Source organism: Pyrus communis, chromosome 17 (assembly GCF_041283825.1).
Source record: "Pyrus communis isolate YQ-2024b chromosome 17, ASM4128382v1, whole genome shotgun sequence".
In the NCBI taxonomy this organism is placed as follows: domain Eukaryota; kingdom Viridiplantae; phylum Streptophyta; class Magnoliopsida; order Rosales; family Rosaceae; genus Pyrus; species Pyrus communis.
The window spans coordinates 12,611,798-12,624,823 of record NC_142581.1 but is presented as its reverse complement, the minus strand read 5'-3'; the positions used below and the strand labels follow the sequence as shown (position 1 = coordinate 12,624,823).

General features: G+C 35.9%; 1 pseudogene across 1 annotated transcript; it reads right to left on the bottom strand.

The window, feature by feature from the left end:
- Positions 1–6,043: 6,043 nt before the first annotated feature.
- Positions 6,044–12,726, bottom strand: LOC137707445 (beta-amyrin synthase-like; annotated as a pseudogene). The gene is made up of 14 exons (XR_015958590.1): positions 12,492–12,726; positions 10,528–10,713; positions 10,285–10,373; positions 9,785–9,982; positions 9,171–9,255; positions 8,883–9,049; positions 8,490–8,795; positions 8,237–8,356; positions 7,844–8,131; positions 7,588–7,644; positions 7,270–7,460; positions 6,997–7,174; positions 6,728–6,892; positions 6,044–6,521 (listed from the first exon to the last, which is right to left on the bottom strand). The product of XR_015958590.1 is annotated as a beta-amyrin synthase-like (transcript).
- Between the last annotated feature and the right edge of the window lie 300 nt (positions 12,727–13,026).

Genomic DNA, 13,026 nt, shown 5'->3' with positions numbered 1-13,026 from the left:
TTGCAAGATATTATGTCAAATAATATCCTGCAATCAATTTGGTAATTAATTAATTAATCCTAATTTGAAAAGAATAATTGGGAGTTACCTTGTGGGTGAGGATTTGATGAGGAGTGATGAGAGGGTTTTAAAAGAATACCATTTTGATCACCTTTGACCTCGATTGAGCCATTATTGTCCATTGCATGCATGTGGAAATCCCAGTATGTCTTAAGGGTAATTTTATCTTTTTAACTCAAAGTCCACGTGTCGCCTCCATATTTTTCTTGATTATTTTTGGCTCCACAGATAACACAGAGGTCTAGTTTACAAGTACATTCATCATCCAAGTAAGAATTGCTGGCTTCAGTTGCTGAAGTAAACAGTTATTTATCTTCAAGGAATTGTAACTTCATTTTCACTTTCTTCGGAATCAGAAGAGTTTCGCATTAGCCAACATAATTGTTTCTTCAGACCTTCAACGAGATTTAAGGTATTAATTTATTCTTTCATTCGACATTGAGGTCTTATATGTCACATTTCCACAATTTAGCAAACAAGGGGTTTTCTTTCCAATCCTTTCTTCCCCTTTCTTGTTTGTGACACTATCCTATAAGGTTTTAAGGATCTATGTAGACTATCTTCCGAATTTTGTTTTTGTTTTTGAAATTTTTCAGTTTTCCCAAAGGGTTTTTTTTAGAGGATGTTCGACCTTTAGGTTCAAACCCAAATTGTTTACAAAAATCTCCCATTTCTTTTAATCCTAAAGATCATTGTTTATCAAGCTGTCTTTTCAGCTTCATATCATTACAAAGTTCTAAAATTTCAGCACATATGTCAGAAGTAAGCTCTCCATAAGTATACTGCTCGTACGGTATAACTCTTCCGAACTTTGCCCTTATATGACTTTGTACCTTTTCGGAAAATAAGGGAAGTAATCCAGAAAAAACTTTCTAACTAGAAATCAGCATTACAATCATATCTAGTGAAAACCTTGGCATAAAAAACATCTTTGTACCACCTAAAATAAGGAAGAGTTAGACATTTTTAGGTTCATTAAGAGTTCTGTAGAACGATCAAGTTAGAGCTTAGTAGATCCAACGAAATGGAAAGTAATGGTATAAATCAAGGTATTCACCGCATCCTCATGAACTACTTGTTCTCCATTAGCATTTTCAATTGTCCTTGTAGCAGCAAAAATTTGTCCATTTGCTTATTCGTATAAGTGAAAATCCCACCATCTAGAAAGTTGTCCAATAAATTCGGCTACAATTGCTTGTGTATAGGCTCTATCAGAATTTCGTTGTAATTTGCTGGCTAATAAGAACATCATCATGTGTCTCATAGTATTGATGATTTGATATTTTGTTTGTCCATCAATGTTCCATTCAACAATACATCGTTCATGCATCTCTTCACCCATATCATTATCTTCAAATTAAAGACCTAATGGACTTGGCCTAGGATAATGATTTTTTTTTAAATGGGTGTTTTTGTGACCTTGTGGCCCTGTTTTATCCTATTCACTTGCAAGTCTAAGGTTGACTTGGTAAATTGATCTTCTAAATTAGCAATTTGGGTTTTAGTAAGGACTGATACTTTCGGCTCAATTATCTTCATTGAGCTTAATCTTTTGGCCAAAGCATCAACAAAATTGTCATATGTTAGGGTTTCTCCTAACTTATAGTCTGTAAGATCAAGAGTTGGCTTGAACATGAGTTGGTTGACCTTATCCTTTTCCTTTTTATTCTTCTTTTCTTCAGAAGAACTGGAAGATGTTCCTGGTTCTATAGGATTCCAAATTCTAGACTTGAGAGAATCATTTTCCTTTAATGAGTTTTCTATCCTAGAAGCTTGTTGACCTAAAGATTGGAGAAACAAATTTGTATGATTATTTTACCATATCATAGCGGTGACTTCGTTTTGTAGAGAAGTATATTTTTCCTTATTCTGGGACTTCCTTATGAGGAGAAGCAGTTGTTCCTTGTGGATTTATTTGAATAGTCTTTTTTGGTGGATGTATTACCTTTTTTGTTTTTCCTTCTTTCGTTATATAAGTTTTAAATGGGTTATCTAAAGTACTTACACATTGATGTATTCAGGAAATTTGTAACTTTCAGCACACCATTCATACCAAGGAAAAAATATTGTATTAATTCCTTTCTCAATCATGATGGTGTATAATGAAGCTTCTTCAATAAAACTCTTCTTTCTTTACTGTAGGCCTTTTCTAGCCATTCTATTTTAAAAGTATTTTCTTAACTGAGATAATCTTTCTCAATAAATTACTTATCTAGTTCAAATTTTGTTATGACGTAAAAGTTAGATTCAACATCATCCCACGAGAATTCTGGTTGAGGTGGATTCCTAGAGATCTTAGAGGAAGTTGTGGCTCCAGTATTCTCGACCTTATAAAATGGGTAGTCACTTGTTCATGGGTCTTTCTAAGGCCTTCTAGGATAGTCCTTTCATGATCTTGCTCATACGAGCCTGATTCAAGTATTGTTTTTCTGAAAGAAATAGTTCTAAAAGGGATAGGCCTAAGGGAATCAACATTCCTTCGATGACCTAAACTTAGCTTGGTTAACCTATCATTGTTGAAATGTATTTCTACATCTTGGTTTTGTGTTGGTTGAGGAGGGATTGCTTACTGCAGTCTCCATCTATCAGGTAGAGTAACTTCATTTCATCTGATCATTTTTGGTACCACAGTATGTGCTTTTCCTAGATTGGCTTGGAACAAAATAGTTTGTCTATTCCTATCCAACTTTAGCTTTGGGTACAATGGTATTCATAACCTTATATGAAATTTGATACATCACAACAAGATTCTATGATCTAGAGTCCATATCATACCCTTGGGTATCTACGTTTAAGGTAAGGGCACAAACACTAAAAAGTTTAGGTAACAATTAAAATAAATTGGACCCTCACTTAAGGAAGACTCTACTAATCCCAACATGGAATTAACAAGTTCCTATGACGTTTGTCCCGAAGATAGAGTAGAATTGACATATCTAACCTTGTTTAGGTTTACAGTTTCACCTCAACCTATATCAGACCTATATGCAAATAGTTATGACCCTTTTTCATATGCTGATCTATCTGGTGCTCATAGAGTAGTTGAAAGTATGCACTGACATCAGTGACTGAAATGGTTTTTCAACCATTTTATTTATAGATTCTTGACTTGAAATGCGACTTTGTTTTTTCTACCCTTTGTGTTTTGTCTTCATTATTGACATGTTATCATAGTAAGTAAATAGTAAGACTGTAAGAGGCATAGTTGAAGGAGAACAACTTATATGTGGTATTCTGTACTAATGAAGCAAGAACATGTGGTGTGCACAAGTCATGCAAAATCGTTCTCTATTTGAAGAGTTTTATGCCACCACTGCTGGAGCCAAGTTCAAGGCTTCGGTGGGATATAGCATAGTGAGAATTTGAGTCCTTTAAACTTAAAAACACTAATCATTTAGGCTATTTTATAAATTTTAATTGTCATAGCCCACATGGCAAGTGAAAAGTCTGAAGCTTAGGGCTACTTTTAGAGAAAATAAGAGTTAATAAAGGTTAAAGATGATTTTATTAAATTTAATAGTATTAAGCCACTTAATATTGCGGTCTCGTGATATTCCTCTTCACTTGTATGTGGGAAGTCTTAGGTTCGATTATCGCCAGAGGCAAATTTGAACCACATTATTATTAGCTCACGAACAGAATTGATCATGTGTAATGCGCATGGATCACTTAAGTGACTCATCCAATATGACAGACTGTGAGCTTCTTATAATCCTGACCATCCATTTACAAACACTCAAACTAAAATACAAAATTAAGCTTTTCAAATGAATCAAAACATTCTTTTCTTCATGAACATGGTTGCTAAGCTTAGGCGTCAACACTCCCTCCTACGCTTGCAGCTGATTTTATCCGACCATTTGTTCCCCAATTTTGCAGCATACCAACTCAATTTCATTTTGTTGGATTGCTTCTTTGATGAAGTGAAGCTTTCTGTTAACGTGCCTTGTCTTTTGGTGAAAGACAGGGTTCTTGGCAATGGAAATTGCTGATATATTGTCACACAGCAACATAGTAGGCTTAATTTGTTCTTCTCCAAGATCCTTCAATACAAATCTCAGCCATTTAGCTTGTGATGTTGCCTCTGCACCACTAACCTATTTTGCCTCTACATTTTAAAGTGCAACAGTATTATGCTTTATTGAAGCCCAAGAAAACACACCTAAACCGAGGTTGAATGCATATCCAAAGGTACCCCTCATAAGATCTTCATTACCATCCCAATCATTTTCACAATGGCCTATTAGTAAAGTTGATTTCCCTTTGATATACTTAATTCCATGATCCACACTTCCTTAAATGTATCTCAACACTCTTTTGGTTGTTCCCATATGTTTCTTTGTGGAATTCTGCATGAATCTAGACAACAAACTTGCAGCAAACATAATATATGACCTCATGGCAATCAAATACAACATACTTCTAACAAGATTATTGTATTCAGATTCATTTGCTGGTTCAATGCCATCATTTTTGCTTAATCTATCATTCACTGCAAGTGGTGTTCTCACTGATTTACAATCCTTCAAGCCAAACTTCTCAAGCAGTTTCAATGCATATTTCTTTCGATCAATGAAAATGAAATTTTCAGTTTGAACAACTCCCATGCCCAAGAAATGATGCAACAATCCAAAGTTTGTCATATTATGGTGGTTTATCTTATCATTTTTAAATTTCTCAAGCGTTGATGGACAATTTCCAATGTAGACAATGTCATCAATATAAAGAGACACAATGATGATACCTAAGGCCCCATTTCTTTTGATATAAAGTGTAGCTTCACTAGGACTCTTCTAAAAGCGATCATTGATAAAATGGGCATCTACCTCATCTTACGATGCTTTAAGTGCTTGCTTCAATCCATGAAGAGCCTTGTTCAGCTTATATACTTTGTCCTCCTCATTTTTAATCACAAAACCCTATGGTTTATCCACATACACTTCCTCTTTAAGTACTCCATTTAAGAATGCAGACTTCATATCAAGTTGATAGAGACTCCAACACTTCTGAGCTGCTGAGGCAATCAAGGTCTTGATTGTGTCAAGCCTTGCCACAGGGGCAAAAGTTTCATTGAAATCCACTCTAAGCTTTTGTGAATATCCCTTGGCTACCAATCTTGCTTTGTTCTTCTGTATAGTACCATCAAGGTTGAGTTTTATCTTGTAGACTCATTTCAGACCAATAATAGGTTTATCTCATGGTCCATTCACAAAATCTCAAGTGTAGTTCTTCTCAATCATGTCAATTTCAACTTGCATAACTTTTTTTCCATGAATCATCTTGTGCAGCTTCCTCATAGTTATCTGGTTCAATAATGCATACATTGCAATGTGCACGTACATCAATCAAATTCCTCCACTTTGTGGAGTGAAGTCATAACTTTGTGATAACTCCACATTTCTCTGTGAGCTGGCACCATATGCATCTTGAATATCCTTACTTTGTTCAGTAAAAGGAGTTGAAACTTGAGTATCATCAGCTTCAATAGTACCTTCAATATGTTCACTGGTTGTTCCTTCCTCCTTAGGAAGGATTGGAACACTAACATCTCCCTCAGAGTTTTCACTCCAATTCCAACAGCTATCTTCATCAAATACAATTTCTTGAGAGTACGATCTTCTTCGAGCCGTTTTTCGGCCAAATCAAAGTAAGTTAGCCATCGAGAAAGGTAGCATTCTCTTTGTCTCATCAAGAAGTATGATTTTTGTTTTTGAATCACTCGATTATGTTGAGTATTGAACTTATGAACGTTTAAAGTTTATACAGTTTCCGGCGAGTTTTCTTTCCCGGGAACCAGTCACCTTTCAGGCTATTTTCCGGCCATCTCTAGCAACCATTGGGCTTCCAAATAGGTATAATCTTGTTGTACACTTTCCTATCTTCATTTTGATATATTATGGGTCGAATTTGGTTAAGAATCGATTGAGTTACGAAACTTTGAAAATTGCCAAAAGAGTTTTTAACGGAAATGACCAAAATCATGGATAGTGAACAATGTCAGAGACCATTTATATTAATTTTGAATCTCAGAGACCATTTCTATTGATTATGCAAATCTTAGGGATCATTTTGGATATTTAGCCATTCCTTAATTCTCTGTAATGCATTACGAGCATGTAAGGTGTGAGAGGCCATAGTCTTATAGCCGTTGGACTTCCGCTACCGAACAAACAGAACTGATCATGTGCAATGCACATGGATTACTTAGTGACTCATCCAACAGGACAGATTGCACACATCAAGCCTGTGAGCTTATTATAATCCATTTACAAACACTTAAACTGAAATACAGGCTTTTTAAAAGAATCAAAACATTCTTTTATTCATGAACATGGCTGCAAAGCTTAGACATCAACGAACGGAACCCACCTGCTGTATTCGGCAAGTGCCCACATGGGAAAGATATTTCTATAAGCTGCATAATGTAGCATGCAGTTCTTCAAGAATCCTCCAGTGATTTCCTACCATATATAATTAGTGCTTAGAAGTTATACAATGTTTCAAGGAAAAATTTGAGCATGCGTATAAACAACACAACACAACATGATATGCTATTTTGTGTTTCATATTTGTACTCGTCAAGCTTGCAATGCAAGTAATACTAAGGCAATTTTTTATTTTTTCTTATTTTTTGTTTCGGTTGGAACTAATGTGGTAAGCAAGATACCTGCTGAGGAAAATCACCGTTTTCCATCTGAGAACTGATTATCAACTTTGCTGCACGATGAAGAGGTGTGGGGTCTCTTTCCGCCTGCCCTGCATGTATCAAACCCATCATAACCCAAGCTGTGTGCGCTAAATTTGATCGGTTACCTTCAAGAGGAACGTACTCCTGTATCACCCGCCATAGAGTGAAATACTTTAGTCCTAGACAATGAGATTAATTAAGAAATACTTGCAGCTAGCTTCAATTATAATCCATCTCTCATATTTTACCTTTTTTGGACATGAAAGGTAGCTCTCTCCCCAACCACCATTCTCTTTCTGGATTGCGAGTAGAAAACTAATAGCTTTGCGCATGGCTGCACAATTGTTGAAGGTCTTACCAGCAGCAGTTAGCCCCCCAAGAGCAAACCAGGCACTATATGTGAAGCAAACTCCCCAACTCCCGTACCTGTGCAAACGTTTCTTCACTAAGTTCTTTTTCTTCTCTAGTTTTTAATCAAAGAAAATTATATAATCAAATTTTAATTTAATCATATGATATACCATGAACCATGTGCCATTTGTACATTTTCAAGGTACAGTGCAGCAGCGGTAATAAATTGATCAATCTCTTCCTTCCTGTGGCCAGGGTATAACTTCTTAAACAAAACTAAAGCCTGGATTGCAGATGAAGTGCACTCAACGTATTCGTGCTCAACCACAATGTCCGCTAAGAATTCTGTGGGATTGAACATCTGAGGGGAAAAAAAAGGACAATATCCTAGTACGTATATACTAAATAATAATGATTTAAAAAATTTTAGTTTGTTACGCATCTGACTAAAGTTCAACAACATGACTCCAATTCTTTAAAATTCTTACTTCTAACCATTCTGCTGCTCCTGCTGGTTCCCAGGCTGTTAAGCCCCCATTCTTACTCTACAATGAGACATATAGTGAGATTTGGAATGACTAGAGAGACCTAATAGACCATGCGCTGAAGAAAAAATGTATTGAAATGTTAAAAGTTTTCAAAACTTTTAAAGTAAGGCAGCCATGCATTAGATCCAAATTTGATTGCGGCAACAAAATGCAACTCAAACTCATATCTATGGCAGTCAGAAATAATATTTGTCACCTGTAGGGAAATTAGGACATTGACAGCATCGTATAACCGCTCAGGCTCCATTTTTTCACCAACTATCTCTGGTGGCATCATCGATAAAAGCAGGCAACAGTGTAGAGAGGGTTACGGTGAGAAAAATTGAGATAACATTTTAGACAACTAAGTTGAATTTGTTACCTTTAAACCCTCTGCAGTGCAATCAGAAACTTGCCATCCATGGTCTTGATCAGAGAAAGTCCACGATCCTTTGGAAATGTGGCGGTACATGCTTTTGAAGTCACCCGACAGATTGTCCTTGACCTATTAACAATTTCAATCCAAAACAGTCACTATTTAGAACAAAATAATGGATGCACATTTACATATTACAAATATGAAAGTTGAATTGACTATATAAAAACGAGCCTGAGATTTCTTGACGAATTCATGTCCTCTAGCAAGCGTGGGTGCAATTTCATCGGTTAGATTGGAAGCAAGCAAAGCTTGAATGGCAAAATCAGTATCCCACTGTTGACTGCCAAAACCCTGCATGTATCAATAAAATGTATCAATTTATAATGTTTTCCAATGATTTAGAAGAGTAAACTTTTGAAACAGAAAAAAAGGATCAAGAACAATTCATCGTATCCTGTAATGTATTAACAATATGTGTACTAACTTGCATCTTCATCCCATCCTCAGCAACACATAAATAATCTGGTATCCTGGCAAGATGCTTTTTAAAATAATCCCCATTTGGATCTTCCACCCAACAAGCCAGCATGCATAACACCTTTTCCACACATCCAATGGTAATGTATCTGCTGTTTTCATCTTCATAATGAACATGCTTCATTGTTACTTCAAGAGCCCTTTTCCTGATCAGCTTGTTAAACAGCCAGCGAGTAAGAAGAGGCTCCGTACATACGTACAGACTATCCCATAGAAAGTCCTGTATCCAAGGATGAGGGTAGTAGATGTCCACCTGCAGTCAAATTATTACCGCAATCAGTTTTTTTACCAAAACAAGAAAACATGAACTAATTAGCTAACTTAATCAAGTTAAACTCACTTTAGCGCAGTGATGTCGCACTCCCTTCCAATTAATTTCGTCATAAGGTTAAGCATACAGTTCTTCCCTTAATTGTAGTATGAGAGATGTGATTGGACCAACAAATCTTTTCCCATATAAATATGACATAGGCATGTAAACCATCATACAGTAGCACCACATTTTTGCTGCATTTGCATGATGTAGAACAGATTAAAAAAGAAGACTATAGATAGAGAGAGTAATTAAATCAATTAACATGTGAAAGTTTGAATTATTTGTACTTGTGGTGTCTGGAATTGTGCCAACCTAGATGCATAGGAAGAAATGAAGGCAGAATCCAAAACTCTGGGGGCATTGGGTTGCTTCCGGACCACTCAAACACACCAAGTATCTACAAGAATCAATTAAGCAAGATTAATTAGAAAGGAAAATGCTCTTACATAGTACTAAATTGAAGCAACTAGTCACGTTTTATTTTCGATAAAAAGAAAGTAAAGAAAGTATCATTACATCGATAAAGTAAACGCAATTTAGACACACAATGCAAAATAGGACTCCATCATTCTTCAACATACCGAAATAGTCAGGGTTAATTAAGATTTTTGGTGTGCTACATGTAAAGTCATATTTGAGTTAATCTATTGTTAATAGGGGCCCATCATTATTGTAGAGTGTATCAACAATAATGTTAGTTTTGTGTGTCTAACTAATATTATTAAGAATTAAGAGTGATACATCTTTATACGTTGTCGGTATTGCCCCGTTATCGATAGCAAATAATATCATGTAATTCAACTATATATGGTATAGATAAGGTATCAATATGCTGTTGACGATTTGCTATAGTGATAGTGCTATTTAAGAACAGTTAACTGAAGCCTAATAAAAGCAATTAGTCTTAGTGTTGCACATAGGCATACCGAAAGCCAAGTTTTACCCCAAGAGGGGATGTGGGTAACACTGCCATGATCAAGAATCCACTTTCTAGCTGTTGCACAAGCATTGTCTTGGCCACCATCAGGGCCTTCTCCAAGAATACGGATACAAATGTAGTTGAGAGCTGTGCAGAACATGGTGCTGTGTCCTTCAATGTGTAATCCCCAACCACCATCTTGGTTCTGAAATACCCGAAAAAGTAATGCATATTAATTAGCATTATTTATTCAGTTTTTTTTTTTATACGAGCAGGACTTCGGATGTAGAAGTGAAAACTCTTGGCCAACTTAACTGCAACCCTTGTTAGTAGTTTAACACAAATAAGCGCATTTTGAAAAATTGAAATTTGATGCAATTTGTGTGAACAAAGACCAGTAGACACACACACACACACACACATATATATATATATATATGTATGTATGTATGTATGTATGTATGTATATATGTATGTATGTATGTATGCATGTATGTATGTATGTACCTGATGATAGTATATGTAATGCAAAATTTCTTTGCAGTGTTCTGCAGGAATACAGTATTAAGATGTCCCGTAATGTAAGTGTACATGACCTGCAAATTTTGAGTAGGAATTTCTAAAGTAATTAGTAACCCCCTAAAATTTGAACTTTGGTAAAAACTTGAGAATATATGTGCTATATATTTTTAAGCCCCAAAACGGGAACATGAGATTCAAATAACATGATAGTAAATAGTAAATGCTCACCAAAGGAGGAAGGAAAAACAACACACCGGCATTTTCAGCCGGCCAATGGCCATCACTAGCCTGCAAAGCTGAAAAGAAGTGGACAAACCTTCTCAATGTAGCGGTGGCCTTTTGATATGTGATTTCCCCTCCATCCTCAACTTTCACTGGGGGAATTGTCTGTTTGAAGTTCTTCTCCCTTAAGAACTGCCGGTTAGTGAACAGAAAATTAAGAGCGATACTAATGAGAGGATTAAAGTTATGATGATGTTATTATTACTAATTAAATGTTATTAAACCCTAAAATTTTAATGGTGTTGCCCATCAGATAGGAAATGAAAACTTGTAAGTACCAGAAACAAGACAGACAAAAAGTAGTTGTTTGATTGTTTGTTTGGTGGTTTGTTCTTTTTACAACTTGCTACGCACCTGCCGAACAAGGCTCCTTTCTTTTCCCCAACTACAAATAAGATCAAGAGAAGCCCAAAAGCCCCCAACCAAGAACGGCCGGGTATATTTATATTAAGGGGTGGGGAATAAATTGGTATCAAACTCGACATTACAAGATTCAAACATAAGTACGTGAAGAAGAATATCATTAAACCCTAATACCAAGAACGAGTATATTCATCCTGAGAATGTTACTTGTTACCAAAACCATTGATCATGTTCGATGAACACAACTTACAACTTTCATCATACTATGCTCTCCTACATATGGTTGACTAAACGATCTCTAAATTTAAATTGATTATTTTTTTTTGCAAACATAATCTTTAGATGACGTGAAAAAGTAAAATAACGTCTCTGATTATGCAATTTATATGGTACGTTAATGATAAGTAGTGGATAAGCAGGTGCACTTATAGCGTGGACACATGTATTGTTTCTAAATAAAAACTATATGGGTGGAACGAAGATAACTAGAACTCACATTTAGATGAAACATGATCAAATAAGTATCATAGGTTCATATTGGTGGGAAATGTTATTCTTGTCAAATTGTGGCTTATATTTGAAGGGCTTTTTAGCCAAAATGGTCCCTGAGATTTGCATAACACATCACTTTGGTCCTTGAGATTTCAAATCAATAGAAGTGGTCCCTGAGATTGTCCACCATCCATGATATTGGTCCTTACGTTAAAAACTCCGTTAAGTGTCTAGGAGCTCTTAGCCGGAAGTTTGGGCAATTTTCAAAGCTTCGTAACTCACTTGTTTCTTAACCAAATTCGACCCATAATATATCAAAATGAAGTTAGGAAAGTGTAAAATAAGATTATATCTATTTGGAAGCCCAATGGTTGCCAGAGATGGCCGGAAAATAGCCTCAAAGTTGACTGGTCTGAGGGAAAACTGGAAAACTCGCTGGAAACTGGGTAAACTTTAAACGTTCGTAAATTCTTCAATACTCAAAAGTGGCTAACTCGAGACCAAGACAACCAATTTCGAGCCATTTTCCAGCCAAACCATGGCGAGTCAATTGTTGAAAAAGGTAACATTCTCTTTGTCTCATTGAGAAGTATGATTTTCATTTTTTCATCACTTGATTTCGTTGAGTATTGAAGAAGTTATGAACATTTAAAGTTTACCCAGTTTCCCTTGGACCAGTCAACTTTGAGACTATTTTCCGACCATCTCCGGCAACTGTTGGTCTTCCAAATAGGCATAATCCTATTCGAGACTTTCCTATCTTTATTTTGATATATTATGGGTCGAATTTGGTTAAGAAACGATTAAGTTACGAAACCTTGAAAATTGCCCAAGCTTCCGGCCAAAAGTTCTGGGACACCTAATGGAATTTTTAACGGAATGACCAAAATGATGGATGGTGGATAATCTCAAGGACCACTTCTATTGATTTTACATTTTAGGGACCAAAGTGATGAGTTATGCAAATCTGAAGGACCATTTTGGCTAAAAAGCCTATTATTGGTGGTAAACTAATTGACAACAGTATAAGTTTGGACGAACTAATTAAAGTATACCTGCATTCGCCATAGGAGGTCACTACTGGTCTTAACCTGATAGCGATTATTGTAGAAATGAAGACAAGCTTCTTCCACCTCAACTCGCTCTATGGTAGTTCCTGCTTCAGGGTCAAACTCAAATATCTGCCTACGCACGAAGTTGTTTGTGCTGTAGATGTATGGATCATTGCCACCATCTACGACATTAAGCTTCCACATTTTTCAATATTCTTTATTTATTTCTTCTTATCAAGCACCTGTTGCATGCATGCAATTTATAAGTCACAATGTATCTTCATAGGAAGTATTACTCGCACACTCATTTTTACCTCCTACATACCTTGTTAATTTTTAGTCAATGATCTTCTTCAATTTATTTGATCTGACAGTCGAAAATTAAAAATGGTGTGTAATAAGCAAAAATGGATGTGTGGATAGCATTATCCTATTTATATCATCACTTTTTGAGAGAGAGAGAGAGAGAGAGAGAGAGAGAGAGAGAGAGCTGTACATAGAAACGCAACCATGCTTTCAATGGGCGAATGTACAAGTG